The 11888-nt window shown below is 36.0% G+C and overlaps 1 long non-coding RNA gene across 1 annotated transcript in view; it reads right to left on the bottom strand.

Annotated features, from left to right (window-relative positions):
- The window catches only part of LOC113079717 (uncharacterized), a 5887-nt gene extending 5369 nt beyond the window's left edge, over nt 1-518 (bottom strand). The window contains exon 1 of the long non-coding RNA XR_003281747.1: nt 395-518. This is a non-coding gene — a long non-coding RNA (uncharacterized LOC113079717). The remainder of the gene's footprint in view (nt 1-394) is intronic.
- Between the last annotated feature and the right edge of the window lie 11370 nt (nt 519-11888).

Here is an 11888-nt window from a genome sequence, read left to right as displayed (position 1 = left end):
AGAGTTAATGATTGATTGCAGTCTGATGGAGGTGATACAGCAAAGGGTCAGTGAATCACTCTACCGTTACAAACGGGTTGTGTTTCAAAACCTTTAAGCGTTTCAGGGCGCCACCGACAGATTCGGGGGACTTATAACCCTGTGCCATCCAAACATGCTGTCTAAGTAGGCAGCACACTAGGTATTGAGACACATCCCGCTGAGACTCCGAGTAGTGTGTCAACTCTGCAGTAAACCACAGGGCTCCACCTGCATATGAGACACGAGACAGCAGAGAAACATACAGACTGCGTGCTGGAACTCAGAAATCGCGTTCACTGCACTCCTTTCAAGAGGACAGACAAAGCAACGGTACTTTAAAGACAGACACAGATGAGGTTTGGTAAAGCATGACCTGCTGGTAGTCTGAGCTGTCATCTCGGGTAAGTTAGCATGCTCGCTAGCTGTCACTCCTCTGATGATCTTAAGACATGGCGCGTCCTTAACATATCCATCCTCACTTGGCTTTCTTTAAGAAAATATACCGTCGTCTTTGTGGTCGTATGGGAGTTGAGACGGCATGCACAAGTGCGAAGCTCCTGTGGTCGTGTTTTGTAAATAAGAGCAGCAGTAGCAGCACATGCTAACACTCAGCTAGCCGTCTAAACTCGACCCAAAACATCTTAGCGAGCTGTGCTCAAACAAGACAACTATTACGACACCTAACGGGATGGACACACGCTCGACCCTTGCCTAAGTGACACCGAGCGACAACATATTTGGAATAAAGACAGCAGCATGGATTAAATGACTGTTTCGCTCGGATATTTGAAGTTTCAAGTGCGTTGGTTATCACTCGAATTGACTAGCAGTGCTCGCTAGCTCAGCAACCCCAAACAAGTAAGTATTTCTCTTGACAGTAACTTAGTTTTTTTATTTATTTATTGTGCAAATGTGTTTCTTGTTTTAAAACACTCAGCCTCGTGTATTGCAGAATTTAAAGGCGTATGTAGATTAGATTTAATGCATGCTGTCATGTATCATTCAGATTTTTATGTAACTGACTGTACACTGGCAGTGTCTTCTCTGATTGTTGATAAATTAACCGAGTAACGTTACATGAGTCTGTAACCAGAAGGAAATGTCAGCTTCGCTCATTTCACCTCTGTGCATTTATAAATCTAATTTAGGTGTTTGCTCGGCTATGTGCAATCCTGGAGAATAAATAAATAACCATATCCCCTAATCTGGAATATAACCCAAACCCTAACCATTTAATTTGTAAAACCTTGGAGAAATAAGCATCACAGGAGAACTGTCCTTTTTGTTTTATTTCTTAAAGTCATTAACAGTGTGTTGAGAATAGCATTTTAAACACTTAAAAAATAAACAAATAAATTATATATATATATTACATTAACATTAGCATTCTATTTATCTTAAAGTTTTCTTACATTTACATAATCTTAGCTTGGCTGAAAGTAAAAAATAATGGTGCTCCGAACAAGAAGCTTGGAGCTGATCGCCGATATGATCACCGATACCAATCTTTTTGGGGCCTTCTTTTTATCATGTAGAATTACTTATAGTGATGTAATATGGTGTTTGATCATGCAGTACATTTTGGGGGCAATTGCTGCACAATAGCTTACACAGTGCAAACCTCATTTTATGAGCTGTGTGTTTTAGATGTCCTTATGTGTGAGAGATTTAAGTGTGCATGTGCACGAGAATGCTGAATGGTTTAAATGCTAGCAAGACTTTAAAAGAAATGCAAATTATGATTTTTAGTGACGATTGTGCAAGTGGCAATTCCTGTGTCGACTGTGCGGCGTGCAGCTCGCTTAGTGCAGGCGCGATGTGGTGATTTGAAGCCTTGATGTGTATTTTGAGAGGGAAAGAGAGAGATAATGTGGATTTGTGAAATTAGCGGTGAGCGGGGCACAACCAAACACGATTTGACTTTGTCAATTTGAGCATAATTCAGAGTATATATATTTTTTCGCATTCATTTCCCACTTGTCTGGTACAAATATGTTGCTTTGTTTGATAATTACTGTGTATACGCTTTACTCTATCTACCCCAAAATAATGGAAGTGAAATGTGACAACATGCCCCGTAGGTTGGGGGTACATTGTAACATCTGAGCAGCATGTAACATGATCATATGGCATCTTAAAATGTTATCTGATCTAATGAAAAAATAAATATTCAAGACAAGCTATAATATTTAGTCAATGGAAAAAGAAATAACTCTTTCAAATAAAATAATATTTTTATTTAAGAATTATTTTAAAAATTAAAAAATAATCTAATTTTGGAGTTTTATAAAGAACACATTGCAACAATGCTTGGGACGGCCCTGATCACAACACATACAGCATAGTTCAAAACGATGGCAAATACAGGTGCAGCTCAATAAACTAGAATGTCGTGGAAAAGTTTCATTTCAGTAATTCAACTCAAATTCTGAAACCTGTGTATTACACTTATTTTCTATATAGGTTAGTGTTGATATGGCAACTAGTAAATACTGTACGTTTTGTTACGCTAGCATGTATTTAAGTATATTTCCCATTATAATCACTTGACTTGATTCTAGTGATCTGTAACACATTTTATTAAAACAATATTAAAAGTAGCCTTATAAATGGCTAAAAAATAATATAAATGTTCTAGATTAGTTGTTTATTAGTATATAATATAGATTTGTTCTGTAAAATATTAAATTCAATGTCTAATACTTATAGGGGAGAGTGGGGTAAGATTAGCCATTTTCAAATAAGTTACAATTATGCAGAAGTATAATGAAAGTATCTATCCTATCCTAATGAAAGTTTTCCTATCATTTTAAATGATCAGAATGTATCTATGACAAGGGGTTCTAAAAATATGGTTTCTTATAAAAAGTGCTCTCATGGCTCAGTTTGGTTTAAGGTGAGTTGACCCGAGTTGAGTCAGTGGGTAGATGCACCATCTGGGTGTAAAATTAACATCCGACCAAATCTGATTCAAACCAGTGTGAAATGATAATAATAATAATACTCAATAATAGTTAAAAAATGAATTTCCTGTAATTTCTTTTCACAAAGTTAACTTTTAACAACATAAAACAACCAAATTAAGTTTTCATTTCAGTATTTAATTGTTTGCACTTCTGAAACAATATGTTGAACACTAAATTTGTAGCTTTCCTAAAACCAGACTAAACAGAGAGTTTGTTGGCCATTAGGGACAACAGGTGGAAATATATATCTGATTATAATGCGATTAAAAAAAGTTTCTGGTTTTTATCAGAGAAGGATTTGGTGCACTTGTATACAGTCCCTATCAAATAAACTACCAAATATGTATATATGATTAACTAAACCAGTAATATCACATTAAAATACCAGTTTATAATTCAGAGATTTAACTTAACTACAGTGCCTTATGGTGGGGTAAGTTAAAGTGCTGACATAATTTACCCCACAGCATTTGGCTCACTTTGCCCCTTAGACTATTTTGGAAAAATAGCTATTGTTGCTAACTAGATCAAGCTAATATTTAACTAAATTATTTGCATGGTTTTATATGTTGCTAAATCATCTTTATGTACCATAAATATTTTTAGACCTGGATAAATTTGCTTTGGCGTAACAACCATTACATCTGTTATGCTAAAATTTTACTCTGACAAGCCAAAAACAGTTTTTAAAGTAAATGGGTGCCTTCCATTCCCATGTGTTTCTCCTTTTCACAGTCTGGCTGTAATGATGGGTGGTTCCAAAATACATGGTCACCTGACAGTAAAAGTGTATAGTTGCCAAGAAACAGGAGGTGGAGCAACTTACCCACTGGCTCAACTTACCCCACTCTCCCCTACTTCCATTGAAGATAAGGCAGAAGTAGGCTCAGAGAGTGAGGGAGAGCCCATTCTTATCAAAACATCTAAAATAAAGTCTGAAATTATTACAGAGTGTGCTGTCTTCTCTTTTAATTTGTATATTTGTAACAACATTATAATGTGTATTAACAAGCACCCACCACCCAGTGCCCCATTTTTGTTTTTGGGCCACAGCCCCTCAAAATGTCTGTGCAATGTCAGGCCCTGGACTGAACAGTTGAGTGAGTGATTGGTAAGTATGGTGATCCATACTCCGAATTTGTGCTCTGCATTTAACCCATCCGAAATGCACACACACAGAGCAGTGAACACACACCCGGAGCAGTGGGCAGCCATTTATGCTGCGGCGCCCAGGTAGCAGTTGGGGGTTCGATGCCTTGCTCAAGGGCACCTAAGTCGTGGTATTGAAGGTGGAGAGAGAACTGTACATGCACTCCCCCCAACCACATTTCCGTCCGGCCCGAGATTAGAACTCACAACCCTTCGATTGGGAGTCTAACCCTCTAACCATTAAGCCACGACTTCCCTTAACAACTGAGAAGGGGGATGTGTCTTGAGTCTGGCGCCTTAGACCACTCGGCCATTCTGACATATTCTCTAACGTTTAATGTTTTCTTTAGCCTAATTTATTTTCAAGATCTGAGGTAAAATATCTATTGTTGCTTTCACTATGGCTATAAAGATCATGCAAAATAATATTTAAACTCACATTAGACACTTTTAACATTGAATAAAGCACATAATCATTACCTGAGAGTATCACTTTCTTATTTTTCTGCAGTTTCTGCAGCGATGTCGTAGAAAATAAAAAACATTCTAAAATAGAATTCCGTGTCGCTTATTGTCACGTGCCACTGTTGCGGGTGGTTAGGACAAAGACTACATAGAAAAAATACTTTTTATTGTGTCGCATCACATCTGGTTGGGACACACCGTGTTACAGTTTAATCCCCCTCAAAAAATCTAAGTATTAAAATATGAATCCTGACATATCTAATAATTAAATATGCAATTAGGGAAAGTTTGAATAAAATAGACTACTGGGGGGAATAATTATCTGAATAATTATTTTGTGACCATCTTTTGATTATTTTAACAAAAGCAACAATAATATAATAATCGTAATAATAATCTATAAACATACACACACACACACACACACACATCTATATAGGTCAGTTATCCTTGGCTTGGTATTGTTGTCAGAATTCGGCCCTCTGTGAAAACTAATTGAGGAACCCTGACTTAGACTGTCTTTTTATTCATATATATATATATATATATATATATATATATATATATATATATATATATATATATCATTCTGGCGAGTAAACTAAAATATTTACTAGCCAATGGGGATTAAATTGCCAAGATGTCCATAGAGGGTTGTAAACATAAAACCATTTGTCTTGTTTTGTGACCGGAGAAATGACAAACAACAAGCGTTGCTCTACACTTCTCAAAACTCACATTTGAATAATCAGAGGCAAATTCTTTAAATATGAAAACATACTTACAGGCTTTGAGTCAGAACAGCCGGCATTGTAGGTTCAGGAAACAGTCCTCCATTAAATTTGTTGCATACACATGAATATTTGTTTTGAACTGTTCTGGAACAGTGTTGTAAATACAACTTAACCACTGATTTCTAGTTGTGCCCTCTTTTGGAATGCCAAACTGAGCTATCACAACTAAACACACAGCGTCTCCACGACATGGTGGCGGCGGCAGTAACAACAAAGTTCAAAGTTACTCCTTTCTTTGTGTGAGCATTTGGGTGGTGTTATGCAAATCGTCCCACACAGTGACATAGACATGTGGAGGCATGTTTAAACAAGGCGTTTTAGGTGAGCGTGGACGATTCTTAACTTTTATAAAGAATATCTCTTTGGGTTTGAGACTTTAGGGATCTTATCCATGCACTAACAGCTTGTAACACTCCAAAGAAAACTTGAAAACGCATCATATGACCCCTTTAAATTGTTTTTTTTTTTATATATAGTTTAAGATTCAAAGTCTAGGTCTGGAAAGTAGCAAAAACTCACGATGGCATGCCAAAAAAATAATACAAAATTATGTGCACTTCATTCTTCAAAAGGACTAAAGTTTAAATCTGTTTTAAAAACATTTTAATACAAATCAACCCCTGTGACACAAAAGTGTCTGTATTTAAAGAAAAACCCATATACTGGTTTCTTTAAAAGGAACTCTTATAAACCTCTGTCAGCTCAAATCTGCCTTTGCATCTTGACCACTTAAGCTTTCACATTGCAAAATGGTCATGTTAGGAATAAAGCATGTGTTGTGGTTAGGCACCCGTGCTTGAAGGTGATGTTTCGTTAAAAAAAAAAACTCCCCCGCAGGAAGTTGAGTGCACTCACTTTTGTCTTTTTCTGCAGATCATCAGTCTGTTAAAGGTCTTAACCTTTTATTTTTTTTTTCAAGATCTTCTGTTCCGTATTTATAGAATAGATTAGAAAGTATAGCTTGTTTCATCATATGTTTTGTCAGTGTGCAGTCTGACAGACTTGTTTTGAACTGCTTAGGTTGTCGAGTTAGCAGTTTGTAGGTGAGATGTCTTTGTATTGATTCAATTTAAAAGCCTGATAAGATACAAGAGAAAAGGGGCTGTAACTCCTGGAGCCCTACACATGAAGTCCACAAAGAGCATTATTTGTAGTCAAGATGACTTGTTCTGAACTTTTGCAACACATTTACGTCCATCAGTGGAAGGTATTGGGTGATAAGAAACCTGGCCTAGATTTCAGTCTGACATTTTTCCTGGTGTTTTATAAATGTTTATGAATACTATGGCTGGGTGTCACATTGGGTGTCACACAGTATTGAGTGTGAATACGGAATTGAGTTCTCTTCTTGCACTTCAGTTGACAAATACACAGAGAATTGTCAAAATATCCCCGTAAACATAGTCTGTTTTGTCTTAAATTAATGTCAGTAGTCGAGAAAGAAAATGCATGTGTAAACAGTATGTTAATTTTATGCATTAGGTCTTAAAGTGACAGCAGCCTAATATTCCTTCTGCATTATGTGCCATTAATGTTAATCAAAGAACAAAAGACAAAATAAGGTTGCACTTTATTTTACAGTACGTGTACTAACATGTACTTACAGTGTATTTATCTAAGAAAGTTCTGGTAACCCAAGGTAACTACAGTGGGGTAAAGTAAGGTTTGGGGTAGGTTCAGGGTTAGTACCTAGTTATTACATAGTTATTGTAATTACTATAATAAGTACATAGTATGTACATGAGGAACAGGACTGTAAAATAAAGTGCTACCCAAAATAAATTCACTCTCTGATTTTGGCTGATTATTTTTACAAACTGCAAACTCGACAAGTCTGACAGACTACACATTGACAAAACATATGATGAAACAAGCTACACTTCTAATCTACTCTATAATACTGAACAGAAGATCTAGAGAACAGAAAAGAGAAAAGACCTTTAACAGACTGATGATCTGTAGAAAAAGACAAAAGTGAGTGCGCTCAACTTCCTGCGGGGGAGATTTTATTTATAAAAACAAAGCCAGTGTTATTTTACGCCTAATTTCATTTTGATTTCAACTTCTGCTCCTGAACCTTTTGTTTTATCTATTTGTGATATTGCTAATTTGTTTGTGTACTTATTTTATTGCTGACTGTTACTTGTATTTAATGTCTGAAATCTGTACTAGTTAGTTTAGTTCCTTAGTTTGTGTTTTCTATGCTGCTGATTTTTGTTCTGTAGGCTGCTGATTTTTTTCTTCTTTTGTGTTATATATAGATTTTTATTTCTTTATAAAATAAAATACAGTACAGTTTATATCGGTATACAGTAGTTTGATACAAACGCTATAAAAATATAGCGGAGGACACAGACTGAGCTGCAGCGGAGAAAGTACATTATCTAGTTTGTTCTGAACATGTGACAAGATTCATATTAAGGCTTTTAAAAATTGATAAGATAGATTATAGTTTTGTTTCACATATATCAGAGGCTCGGCCCATGAAATGCTCTGACAGAAAGGCTGCAAGTGCCGCTGAAAGAGACATTAGGCTACTCGCCCCGTTTAATGTGTTTGAGATGTGCGGTCTTCCTGAATGCATAACTTACATTTCACAGGTATATTCTCCATCTGTAAATGTCAGGAAGCCATGAAAATATTTCCATTTCTATGTCAGAAACGTGATTTTTAACCCTTTTTTTGCACATAATATAAAGAATTGTGAGATTCACTTTATTTGTTTTCATAGCCTTTAATAGCCTATGTATTGTTGGGCATTGGGCAGTAAGTGAAACATATCCATAAAGTGTTGCTTAAATTATTAATAGCTTCAAACAACTAGTTAAGAATAACCACCATTGCCTAAAAGAGTTTGTGAGACGTGCAAAATTAAACCGAAGTGTGGGCAGAGTTTCCGTTTCAAGTGAATTTAGCTCGTGTTTGTAAGTGGTTTTTCAGTTATGCATAAGAATAAATTTCACTAAGGTTGATCAATGTTTTCACTAGCGCATGTCAGAGGTTTGTCAGTATTTTGTATGAATGAATTTCACTGTCAATGTTTTCACTACTGAATGTAAGAGGTTTTTCAGTATTGTGTATGAATGAATTTCACTAAGGTCGATCAATGTTTTTCGTTTCACTAGTTTTTTTAAGAGGCTTTTCAAAAATTATGGCCTTTACAGCCCCTCATATTGTTCCGCTTGAGATTGCAGCCATCATGCCCTCTTATCTTTTGTGCAACCATCCATGTTGCAGTACCTGCATTACATAGAGAATTCTGAAATATAGAAAGGGCTCAAGGGAAATCTGAATCAGTTATTAATAAATAAACACAATCAAGGTTTCGTGTGCAATAGCACAATTGAATATTCACACTGAGCACAGAGCAGGTTAAAGTTAATGTCCGTCTGTGATGTAGGCCAAAGAATGAGAATCTAGAAGGATATTAACATTTCTTGAAAACTTTTAGAGCTACAAGCATGAAAACTTTAGAAAAATATTTATGGCACTCAGGTCTGTTCTATGCAATTGATTTGACATTTAGTTTCAACATTATTTGTTCTTTAGATACTCCTCTTTAAAAGAATAAAAGTATCAGCTGTATGCAAAGTGACCCACTTTTGTTTTTTGACCACTGAAAATGTCAACAATTTACCATTTTACTCCGGGGAAGTTTCTGAAATTTGGTTGATTTTACTCAAAATGACCCTATAGACTAACTGTAAAAGCACAGCTGTCAGTTTAATTGAAGTCACAACATTTCACATCTTGGAGGAAATTTCATAATGTTCTGATTGTCTTTGTCCAGTTTTTTTGTTTTGTTGTTGTCATAGCAAACAGCAGCAATGATGACAGTCCCAGGACTGATATTATTGCACTTCCTCAAATCAGTTCCTTTTATGTGGTATTTGGTAATAGCACTAGTCAAGTTATCTAAAATCATCAGCTCGAGGTAGTGAACACTTTTCAAAAGCTGATGGTTTTGATTCTCAAGAAAGTCAGCTGTAAGAACGACCATAGCTAAACTTTGGCTTTTTACGTGTTTTACATTTACTTTGGCTTCATGGAGGTGGCTGTTTTGTTGCAGTATTTATGCATAAAATGGAGGTAACAGACCCTAGTTGGTTGATCAGACAACATACATTGAAAGAAAGAGTACAGCTCGTTCAGTATTTAAACTGTGGAAAGACACGAGTAAAACACCTTTACTTTGACAGTACCTACTATGGCTGCACGATGTGTTGTTTAAGCATTGATATCGCAATGTACGAATCCACGATAGTCACATCCCAGGATGTGCGATGTAGGCTGTCGTAGTTGATCTGTAGTCCAGCTGCTCCCCAGCCCTTGACGAATGTGATTCGCAGATTACTTGCAATGCTTAACCATCATAGAGTTAAATTTTTGATAGGGCAGAGAGTAGAGGTCGACCGATGTATCGGTCTTCCGATATATCGGGCCGATATTTGTCATTATTTAATATATAACGATCAATTAATAACCGTAATGCTGCAAAATGCGTCTGCAGCATTATTATTAGGCCTATGTGCAAACGCCACTTGGAAAAAAGGTTTTCTCACCCAAACTAAAGGGGTTTTAGTCTGAATAAAATGCTAGTAGCAGGACTGTAAAATTAATAGATGTGATTACGATCATTTGATGAAATGAAGAGAGCGCACCATACGTTGGAGATAATTTTACTTTGTTGACTGTTTCTCGTCAAGTAGACCGCTGAATGCGCCTATTTAAATGGTTTCGTGGTGCTTGTTGTTGTATTTTAAAACGCAACTGCAAGGTTTTCAAATTACACTATAGTAGTGGTGCAACGGATCATCATTGATTCGTGATCCGTTCTGATCAATATCTTCGGTTTGGCACACACTTGCCCCGCGGATTGCTTTATGAAAAAAAAATTTTGCTCATGTTCAGTCCACACTCAGTGGTCATGGCGAGCAGAGGAACGGAGGAGCTTGAACGCCCTGCACATTTTGGCTTCCCTGTCAGATATAATGATGAAGGATGAGGTTAGAGTGTAAAACCGTGACGGTGCATAGAGCCACGTTACGACATCGCGCAGAGACTTAAGCGAAAAGATTGTGCCAGATCTTTATGAACAGGAGAAGAAAAAAGTTGTGGATTAACTATCCCGAGCATCCTCTGTTGAGGTCACGACAGAAGGGTGGACGTCCAGGGGGACAGAGAGCTATGTGACAATATCTGCTCACTTTATCACAGCAGACTGGGAGATAAGAAAGTCCGGCTATTATGTTAAAAATATATTATGCCATGTGCACTTTAAGTTGATTTCATATATTTTAATTTAATAATTTAATGTTAATAAAAAAGACAAAACGTATGTTTATTTGTCTTGGCCTTTTTTTTTATTCTCTGCTGATCCGAAAAATGATCCGATCCATACGAGGACGAGCGAGCGCGGGTTTGACTAGATGTATTTGGAGGTTATTGATCACGTCTCGTTCTGCGCATATCCAAATGTTTCCATATTCGCAATGTATGTGAATGTTAAACTATTTTATATATATATATATATATAATGTAAACCATACGGAAAAGATCAATTCTCTTCACATAAGCAAAAACGTGCATAACAGCTGAGTGGTCCGGTATACGGTATATTTAAACTGACCAGTGTAACCTTTTATATGTTTGGTTGACTGTACTTTGTTTTAATAATGAACAGACTGCGATATAAGTTCGAAATTAGAATGCACTTTAGATGTTCTGTGTCATTTATAGCAAACACAAATGTTGCTGGTTGCTAGTGTGTTTGCAGCACTAGGCTACTGTTATTTATTTTGTATATATTTAATTTTTTTATTTTTCAGTTTAATTGATTTTTATTTCTAAAATTGTTTTTATTTCAATGTATATTTAAGTTTACATTTATGTTCCAACAAACTTGAGAAATTCTACTTGATAAATGCTCTAAAACTTTTATGTAAATGATTGACATATATATTACCTGTTTTATATATTTGAATACTTGGTCAGTTTATTGATTTATTTGGTTAACTTTGGATACATTTATTTTAATACCGTGCAGTGCACAAAATTAAGATTTGAGAGATGGTTCAAGTCAGTGCTCAATAAATGATAAGTTAAAAAATATTGTGCATCCACTTATTATTAGTGTGACATTTTAGCATGCAAATGAAGGGTGAAAACTTCAAGATATCGGGCCTAAAAATCATCAGCACATATCGAGAGAGAGAGAGAGAGAGAGAGAGAGAGACCCAGCCGCACGTTCACCGTCTTCAAACAACATGAGCGCTGTCTTGCTCTCTCTCCCTCGCGCATATTAATCAATTAACACGATGGTGTCGATGTTTAAATCATTTTAAATGAGAATGGAAGTGTGCTCACCCCATTTTTGTTTGTAAGAAATAAAATTGATTAGATTTCATATCGCAATATATATCGCAGAAAAATAAAATATCACAATGTAATTTTTTTCCCAATATCGTGCAGCCCTAGTACCTACTCTTCTTTG

Source organism: Carassius auratus, chromosome 5 (assembly GCF_003368295.1).
Source record: "Carassius auratus strain Wakin chromosome 5, ASM336829v1, whole genome shotgun sequence".
Taxonomy (NCBI): Eukaryota; Metazoa; Chordata; class Actinopteri; order Cypriniformes; family Cyprinidae; genus Carassius; species Carassius auratus.
This window is presented reverse-complemented; position numbering and strand designations above follow the sequence as displayed.